Source organism: Rhinopithecus bieti, unplaced genomic scaffold, assembly GCF_001698545.2.
Source record: "Rhinopithecus bieti isolate Rb0 unplaced genomic scaffold, ASM169854v2 scaffold_3878, whole genome shotgun sequence".
Classification (NCBI taxonomy): domain Eukaryota; kingdom Metazoa; phylum Chordata; class Mammalia; order Primates; family Cercopithecidae; genus Rhinopithecus; species Rhinopithecus bieti.
Genome location: NW_016805059.1, coordinates 2,181,809 through 2,192,175, shown reverse-complemented (window position 1 = coordinate 2,192,175; position 10,367 = coordinate 2,181,809). Strand labels below are relative to the sequence as shown.

General features: G+C 37.5%; 1 long non-coding RNA gene across 1 annotated transcript; it reads right to left on the bottom strand.

Moving 5' to 3' along the window:
* Positions 1–2,768: 2,768 nt before the first annotated feature.
* Positions 2,769–4,920, bottom strand: LOC108529016 (uncharacterized). Its single transcript, XR_001885379.1, has 3 exons — positions 4,812–4,920; positions 3,946–4,023; positions 2,769–2,841 (listed from the first exon to the last, which is right to left on the bottom strand). It is a non-coding gene; the product is annotated as an uncharacterized LOC108529016 (long non-coding RNA).
* Between the last annotated feature and the right edge of the window lie 5,447 nt (positions 4,921–10,367).

The window sequence follows — 10,367 nt, the reverse complement described above, 5'->3', positions numbered from 1 at the left end:
CAGGAGAAGAAAAAAGAAAATAGTATAATAATATTAATACACAGAGGATTTTATAAAATATGCTGATATCATAAACATGCCAAACTTCTCAAATAAGTAAAAATTCACTGTAATTGTAATTTAAAAAGTTTTTTAAAACTTGAAATTGTTAAGTCTGTACTAAAATTAATAGAGAAGAGGAAAAGCTCAAGAGGTGTCAATAACGTTTTGAAGAAGGAAAATGTGTCGGACTTGCCCTGTGTAGGATCACCCCTGTGATCCCAGCACTTTGGGAGACTGAGGCGGGTGGATCACCTGAGGTCAGGAGTTGAAGACCAGCCTGGCAAAGATAGTGAAACCTAGTCTCTACTAAAACTACAAAAATTAGTTGGGTGCGGTGGCAGATGTCTCTAATCCCAACTACTCAGGAGGCTGAGGCAGAATCACTTGAACCTGGGTGGCAGAGGTTGCTGTGAGCTGAGATCATGCCACTGCACTCCAGCCTGGGCAACAGAGTGAGACTCTGACTCAAAAAAAAAAAAAAAAAAAAAAAAAAATTACAGTGACTACATCAGTGTATCAGTGTGGCTCTGGTGAAGGAGTAGATAATAAGTCTGACAGTGGTGATAATGTTAAAAACATCTAATGTTTTGAGTGCTTCTATGTGCCATGAAATGTTCTATGTGCTTTATATACAGACAAATATTTAAATTTTGTAACTTCATGAGGTAGAATCTGCTAGGCCAATTTTACAGATGAAGAAACTAGGGCACAGAAAAATAATTTCACCAAGGTCAAAGGATTAAGCACTGGAGGCAATAAATGAACCCAGATAAAAAGCATAAGATTCCTGTATTATCATTTTTTGTGTTGCAAAGTGAAGCAAGGGACATTAGAGACAGATAGATACATATGTGGGAAATAAGACCTAGAGAGAAGAAATTATGAATCAGTGAGTAAAGGAAGATGCAGTCAGTAAAATGCTAGAACTACACACACACACACACACATGCATTAATGTATATGTGTATATATAATATAAAAATAATCAATATAAAATAAATGTTTATCCAGATCTCACATTACCTCCCTTTAAGTTCATTATAAATATCTTAAAAATCTAAATGTCAAAAGCAAAACTTAAAACAAAGTTGGAAGAAAATACACACACAAATTACAAAACAAACACAGATCTTCAAAATTTAAAGGATTAATTTGTATTAAATGTAAGTCTCATATACCAACTGAGATAAAAAACAAAGGTAAAAGGAAAATGTCTCAATTGAGGACATTCGCAATGCATACAGCCAACAAGAATTAATACCCAGAATATATAAATTACTGTAACAAATCAACAAGAAACACACATCCAGCTTAGGAGAATTATTAAAGAATAGCAAAAGACAATTTACAGAAGGGAAAACCCAAGTGGTTGGTTAACGAAAAGCACTCAACATCCATCATAAGGAAATAGATGCAAATTAAAACAGAGTTTGATTTTTTTGTTTAAGTTTCATAATACCAAGTGCTGTTGAGCTTTTGAGGAGATGAAAATATTTATCCTTCAGTGATAAAAGTGCAAAATGTTGTAACCACTTTGAAGAGTAATTTAGCAATATCTAATTCATTTAAAAAGACACACATTTTATGTGGTAGCCGGTGTTCACGATGGCTACCAATGACACAGGCTTCCTGGCATTCACACCCAAGTGAAGTAACCTCTCTTATGGTACCAGAGTGGTGGCTAATACCATAAAATACAAGTGGTTACATATATATATACACACATACATATACATATATACACATATATAATGTTATTAGATTATATGACATATATGTCATTAGATTATAAAATACTGTGGCTTTCATCTCGAGCTGTCTGTTACCTCCTCCTTCTACTCGTCCTCCTCCTTCTCTCTCTTTTTCTCTCTCTCAGATCACTTGTTTGGGAGGAAGTCAGCTGTAATATCATGAAAATGGCCCTATGGACAAGTCTGCATGGTGAAAAATAGAAGCTTCCTTACAAAAGCCACATGACTGAGCTTGGAAGTAGATCCTCCAGTCTTTGAGATGACTGCGGCCTGGAAGGACAACCTTGACAGTAACCTCATGGGAAACCTCAAGCCAGAAACCACCCAAATAAGCTGCTCCTAGATTCCTAACTCACGGAAATTTTGAGGTAATAAATGTTGTTTAAGCTGCTGACTTTTGGGGTAATTTGTTACAAAGCAACAGATGATGAATGCACTGTATTTCCCTGCAATCTGACTTATCAGGCAATACCACAGACCCGTTCTTTCAATATTCTTTTTATGTCATGGCTCACATAAAATATGATAAGGTTTGTATGAGTAAATAGCCAGGCCCGAGGCAGGCTATTTACTGAGGCAGAGCCTGGTGTCTCAGGGCCCATCAGCTGGATCCAGATACCTGGTGAGTTGAGCAGATTACTCTCCCTGCATTTCCGTATCCTATTTTTTCTAAACGACCATCACTATAGGGAAACATACAACAAGTAGAGAGAGATGTAAAGTGATGTTCACAGAGAATTTTTTTTAAATTTTAAGACATTTGTATAAGTTTTATTTTGTATTGTATATTATTGTATGAGAAACAAGAAAAATTTTGAGAAAGAAAGGAGTATTAATATTTTATAAAACAAAATTTGCCATTATGTGTTCCTTATGCCTTAGTGCCCACCATAGCTTTAAGAAGATATAGAAATAGAATGGAAAACAGTAAAGTTGAGGAGAAAAATCTCTAATCATAAATTTTATCACTTACCACGTTGATGAGTTTTGTTTTCACCTCCCACTATTAGTAAATAATGTTTATTTCCTTTTATGTCCCCAACTTTCTCTGAAAAGTAAAAATTTGTGTAAATTAAGCTTTTCTATTCTTTCATATTCATTTAAGTTTTGCTTTTAATTTTATTTACACTATATAGAAATGTTTAGATAAAAGTAATTCATGACATGCTTGAAATATCGGAGCGTATCAGAGTGTTACTAATAAGAAGCAACTCTTTCTCTCCTCCTCAAGACAGATTCCATTTCCCAGAGAAGATCACTTTTAGTAGTTAACCCTAATGTTAGTGCCCTGCTCCAAATTAATATGTTGAAATCCTAACTCCAGTGTGACTATATCTGGAGATGGAGCCTCTAAGGAAGTAACTGAGGTTAAATGAGATCATAAGAGTGGGGTCCCAATCCTATAGGATTAGTGTCCTTATATAAAGAGACACCAGAGAACTCTTTCTCTGCCCCAACTTCTCTCTCCGTGGCTCTCACTGAGAAAAGGCTACATAAGGATTTAGCATAAAGATGGACGTCTACAAGCATGGGAGAGAACCCTTTCCTGAAACCAAATTGCCAGCACCTTAATCATGGTCTTCCAACCTCCGGAAGAGTTAAAAAATAAATGTCTGTTGTTGAAGCCATTTGGTCTGTGGTCTTTTGTTATAGACTGCAAGTTATCTAAGATACTTAACCACTGGATTTTCACTACTGACAAAAATTTTTCGCTTGGCTGAACTTTAGTCAGGCTTCTGAAACTTCTCCTAGGCCCATCTATGCACTTCCTTGTAAAATACAGATTTAGCAAAAGAACCCAGGCAGCTTAGTTTAGCCAGAATCCCCAATCTTGGTATCTGATCATTCTATAAAGAATGCCCTTCTGTAAAGAACAAGTGATCAGGCTCCTCATTCTCCACTATCCCCCAGGTGATGCCTGACCATCCTGGCCTCTCTTCAGTAAGAATCTTTCAGGTCAGTTTATCCAGAATCCCTCCTACTCCTAATGTTTCATCTTAGTAATTTTCCATCCACTGACTCATACTCTGTTCCTTGGGTATAAATTCCCATTTGCCCATTCACAGTCGAGTCCAATCTTTCTTCCCCACAGCAAGACCCCTTTGCGGTGGTCCTTATACCTTGGTGATGGTTCTGAATAAATTCACATTACCTGTAATATGTATCATTAAATAAGATACATGTTCATCTGTCACATATGAACCCATGCCACTCTCCACACATGAGGTACCTGTTAAGATGAGATTGCAAAGCAAGCCTCAGAAATAATATAAAAAGCAAGATAGGCTTCTTTAAGTTCCACATTATAAACTTTTCAACCCAAGGACAAAAGTTGGACTCACACTTAGATGGGAAATTTTCAGTAAAATGAACATACATATATTAAAACATGAAAGAGATAAATTTGAAAATTCATGTGTCCACATTATTCCAGAGCCAAACTCTGGCTACTGTATGGATTGGTGTTGATGCATGATTGCATGTAAAATTAATGACTTTGTTGTATTCCGTGATAATGTGCAGTCATAAGATAAAGCATTTTAAGGTGTTTTCCATTATGTGACCCATCAATGAAACATTCATTATTTAAAATCCCTGGGAAAATTAATAGATATACCAATTATATGCAAAACAAATGGAAATATAAAAATGACTTTTATAATTCATTCACTATGAATTATTATGTACTTTGGCCAAAGGTGATCAATAGCCAGATAGAGTCAAGGTTTAAATTTATAATTGTGATTTTTTTTAATGTTAATATCAGGGATTATACAGAAAAGATAACAAACAAATTAAAGTTATGAAGAGAATATAAAGCATGCAATCCTGACAGCATACAAATTGGTTTCACAGAGCATTTTGGTTTAGACGTTAATGAGAATTTGTTGAACTAGTTTCATCTGTGATTTTAATAGCTTTCATCTATTTATTTTACTCTTCACATATTTTCTCATAGCACAGGTGTTGCAGGTAGGACAAGTTGACACAATTAACAGTTACTTTTCTCAGACTCACAGTTTTAATGTATCTTCTGATCAATAATAACTGGACATATTACTTATTTTCCAGATGTCTTCATGCAATATAAGAAAACAAGCAAATGAATGAAACGGTTTTTCCTCAACATCTTGAAAAAAATTAAAGTAGAAAAATTTTTATTTTAATTTCATTTTGTCTATATTTGAACCTAACAATGTCTTTCTGAAATACTTCCCTCCCCCCCCTTTTTTTTTTTCAGAGACAGGGTCTCACTCTGTTGCTGAGGCTGTAGTGAAATGAAGTGGCAGAATCATAGCTTGCTGCAACCTTGCACTTTTGGGCTGAAGCAATCCAGATACCTCAGCATCCCCAGTAGCTGGGACTATAGGAATACACCACTGTACCTCACACTCCATATTTTTCTAAATGTTTGTTTCAGATGATGTTCTGCCCATAAAAGACTCACTCAGTACCACAAATTACTATTTGATATTTTGTTTTCACATTAAAATTGTCTTTATGAAAAACAAATAGAACTGAATTTTGTCAAGTCTTAAAAGTGATTTCTAGAATGCCTCTGTATACCATTTGCAAATATGTACTACCAAGACTTTATTTTGAGAATTGTACTATGAAAGCCTTTACATGCAGTTGTCAAAGCAGTAAATGAAATAGGTTCTGCAGGAAAAGAAAGCATAATAATAGTAATAATAATAATAATAACAACAGCTCAAAGGGAAGTCTGGTCTTCGTTTTTAGTTACTTGGAAGTAACTTCTAAACCCTTGGAATTTTGAGAGTGACTGGAATGTCTTTGTTATTCATGGTAATCCCCTGGTACCACATCTGAAAATTAATGCCAATGAGATGACTCAGAGAGGAGCAAGCCATGCCAGAAAGACAAAACATATGACTGTAGTTTTGTCTAGTTTTGGAGTTTGAGGCCAGGTGATATCAGCCTGACCTCCCAGGATTCAGGTGCTAGAGATTGAGCTCAACCATGTGGAGGATGATTCCATTAATCCTGACTATGTAATGAAACCCCAAATAAAATCACTAGCTCCTGGAGACTGCGATGAGCTTTGTGGGTTGCCAATACTCTGTGCATATTGTCACACATTTGTAGCTCTATTTGTAGAGCTTAATGCACCCCTGATGCAAAGAGAGATTCAAGTTTTGGGATCCTCCCAGTTTCCATCCTATGCATTTTTTCCTTTAGCTGGTTCTAATTTGTATTCTTTGCTATAATAAAACTATAATTGTAAATATAGCACTTTCCAGAATTTTATGACTTGTTTCATGAACTATTGGACCTGAGGGTGGTTGTGGGAATCCCCAAATGTGTAGACAACTGGTCTAAAGTGATGGTGGCTCTGGAAACTCCCAAACTGTAAGTTAGTGTCTGAACTGAAGGTGATTTTGTGGGGACAGTTCTCTTAAACTTCACTGTTGGACAGTCTCATTGAATTGGCCTCTTAGACAAATTTGACAGTTGGAGAAGTGTGCCTTCAACCTTGAGTTATGCTAACTCTGGATAGAAAAGAAGTCTTAGATTTTCAGTAGTTTGCTCTAAATCTGCTAATATGTGGAGAATTTGAGATCTGGATCCCTGCAGGGTGATCTGATTCCAGGATCCATCCAAGAACTTTAAGCTGTTTTAGAAAACTACAGAATAAAAAGATAGTTTGGATTCCCCCTGAAGACCTTGAGACAAAGATATGAGTGAAAATAGTGGTTTTGGGAGGTGTAATAAATAACAGTTGGAGGATGGAGAGTTGAGCCAGAAACAAAACGTAGCCAGTGTTATGTGTTATCTGGACAACTATCATTGCAGGTGATTGGAGCCTAATCTATCTGGGGAACTGTGAGTAAGGGTAAAACACGTTCCATCTGGGGGTGAGAGAGCTGTGACATTGACATTCCAAGGTAGTCTGTGGTTGAGGACAAAGATTTAGGGAAAAGGGTGAATTTTATTTTCCTGGCACTTGTAGACGACACAACGCACAGACAGAGTGCTTGTCAAACATGTTGGAGAAAGCTGTTTAACAAGTATATGCAGTTATTAGCAGATGGAAATCTAGGCTTTTGGGGATTGGGCACGCTGAAATAGCAAGGTCTGAGGGATATGAGCATGGACAGAGAGCTCTGACAGCTGTAACAGCAAATATAATATCACTGTTTTGGAAAGTGAGGGGTTAGAATCACAAACTACACCAGACTCAAGCCTCTGCTGTCAAGCCTGAAAGAGAGGTGAGGCATATGGCTAGACAATGCATTGAAATCTTTAGTCACATCAAACATTCGTAGTCCACAGTAATTAATAAGGTTATCTGCTGTTTAAGTATTTCTCCCTTCAGGGGTGAAGGGTTTATTCCCTAAGCAGATAGGAGTGCAGCCTAAATATGCCCACGAGTTATCAACCCTCTGCATATGCTTCAGTTGAAGAACACTGCCTTGTCCTGGGTCTTGAGTACTTCCGCGGACATTCTGCATTCCATGACTGATCTACACATGGATTCTTTCAAAATCTTTCTTAGTCCTAAAGCTCCATATAAGGTCGACTGTGGCTTTTGTTTGGTCTGCATTTCAGCTCAACTTCTCTGCCCAATCTGACTTCTTTTTCCCCTCTTCTACAGGTGCCAATTTCAAGAACACTCCTCTAGCAAACATCCTGAACAATTGTCAGCTTCCCATAAAACCCAACTTGAAGCAATCTGAATACTTTCGCATTTCTTATGCTAAGTTGAAATGGCACCATTTCTTAAATATGAAGAAAAAGTAAACATTCCTGTAAATGTCTTACAATTTTCTGATTCTGGAATATTATATAAGATGCTATTCATATATAAACTCAGTAGCTCCTTATGAAAGTGAATTAGCCAAGATCCCATAGGTCAAAACATATGACTAGTGTTTAGTTAGTTACTAGTGTTGGGGCTCAGAGAATGATACCCTAAGGTGTGTTGCTTTGGCATGCTGAGTGCTTCAAATTAAAGGAAACTGGAAGGCCTTAGAAGCTGCCTCAGAAGCTGCCTCAGAATCAAGGTCTCTCTGACTTTCCCTTGTTTCTCCTCCACAAGCGCAGGAGGGACTTTCTCTGAAGTTCTATTATCTGACTTAGGGAAGTTCTTCCAAAAGGAATGCAATTGGCTGAAACCCCTCCCTAAGAAGCTCATCCAACAACTAGGGAATATTAATCACAGAGAGGAGATTCAAAGTCATTCCTGCACCTGGACTGGCTATCACTTATTCTCCTGGGGACTGTCCCCAAACAACTTTTATTACCTGAGAGACTTTATTTGCATAGTAAGACAACCGGTGTTCCCGGGCAGTGCCTCCCCTCTTCCTCCCACGACTTGTTGCCACCTCCCTCCAAAGCTCAAGCTGCTATGCCTTTATGCTTGGAAACTTCAACCCTCTGGTCCTTTGAGTCTCATATTCTTCTGTGAGGTTCCTGTGTGCATGCATGTAACTAACATGTTTTTTCTCCTGTTAATCTATTTATTGCTACTTTATTTCAGCAGACCTCATTCTTCCTTCAGAGGGAAAGTTTAAACTTCCCTACACTAGAAGACAGAAAATCCTGTTTTGCAAATTAAAAACAATTTTAATTACGAAAATGATAAGCTTAAAGCCATTTTAAGATATTTTATAAACCTAATTTTATTTATGATATATAAATGTTTTATTCTAAATAAAAATGGATTAAATATTAATACATGATCGGCATGTTTCATAATTAAGGAGGCTTTGTTCAAAAGTCACATCATTACCTATGGCTACATGAATTTTACCACCTTTGAAATGCAGTTTTAAAGAAGATACTTAGCTACTTTTTCTTTGGTCTATTTTATCCCTAGTAACAAATGGTTAATTCCTTTTTTTTTTTTTTTTTTTTTTTTGACACAGTCTTCCTCCATTACCCAGGCTGGAGTGCAGTGGCATGATCTCAGCTCACTGCAACCTACTTCTCTTGGATTCAAGCGATTCTCCTGCCTCAGCCTCCTGAGTAGCTGAGATTACAGGTGCCCACTACCAAGCCTGGCTAATTTTTGTATTTTTAGTAGAGACAGGGTTTCGTCATGTTGGCCAGGTGGGTCTCAAACTCCTGACCTCAGGTGATCTGCCTGCCTCGACCTCCCAAAGTACTGGAATTACAGGTGCGAGCCACTGTACCTGGCCAATAATTAAAAAATTTAATCACCAAATAATCATAAACTAAGCTCTTCATTAATTCAGCTCTTATTATAGAAAGATATAAAACAAATTTTCAGAGCTTGTGTTGAGCACCAGAATCCCTAAGTCAGAGGCTCTCAGCTGGGAGCAAGATAATTCCTAGTGTAACTGTCCAATGGGTTCACGATTTATCAAGACAGGGGAAATGCAATGGAGAAAGAGTAATTCACACAGAGCCAGCTGTGCGGGAGACCGGAGGAGTTTTATTATTACTCAAATTAGTCTCCCTGAGGATTCAGGGATCAGAGTTTTTCAAGATGATTTGGGGAGAAGAAACTCTGAAAGTGGAGTGGGGAGTGCTGATTCTTGGGATTGGAGATGGAATGATAGTGGGGTCAAAGTGGGGTTTTCTTGCTCTCTTCTGTTCCTGGGTGGGATCACAGAATTGGTTGAACCAGATTACCAGTCTGAGTAGCATCAGCTGATCCATCGAGTCCAGGGTATGCAAAATATCTCAAGCACTGATTTCAGATTTTACAATAGTGATGTTATCCCCAGGAGTAATTTTAGGCAGGTTCAGACTTTTGCAGCCAAAGGCTGCATGACCCCTAAACCATATTTTTTAATCTTGTAGTTAATTTGTTAGTCCTGCAAAGGCAGACTGGTCCCCAGGCAAGAAGGTAGTCTTTCTGGGAAAGGGCTATTATCAGTTTTGTTTCAGAGTCAAATCATAAACTGAATTCCTTTCCAAGGTTAGTTTGGCCTACACCCAAGAATGAACGAGGACAGCTTAAGGTTAGAAGCAAGATGGAGTCGATTAGGTCTGATCTCGTTCACTGTGACAATTTTCTCAGTTCCAATTTTTGTGAGAGCGGTTTCACCAGGGGCTTTTTAGATAAATGGGCATGTGCTTGTGTTGCTGCTTCAATGATGGGGAACTCAAGTGGCACTTATGTAGCAAGGGCCACAGGTATAATAACCTGAAATTATCTGAATAACCTGAATAATCTGAAATAATCTCATATAACACATCAATCTGTCTTAACTTTAAAAAGTAGGCATATCATGAAAAGATGTAGAAAATAGTCCGTTTATCAATGGAAATGGAAACTAGACAAAATATATTGGGCAAGTCACTTTTTTCTAATCCTAAATAGTAATATCACTCTTCCTTTCAGAGTTCATAAAAGCATTTTGCAAGCATTAAAGTTCTATACAAACTTTATTTATTGAAGAACATGTGGATGGGCGTGGTGGCTCATGCCTATAATCTTAGCACTTTGGGAGGCCAAGAAGGCTGGATCGTGAGGTTGGGAAATCAAGACCATCCTGGCCAATATGGTGAAACCCCATCTCCAGCCTGGATGACAGAGCGAGACTCCGTATCAAAAAAAAAAAAAAAAAAAAAAAAAAGGGG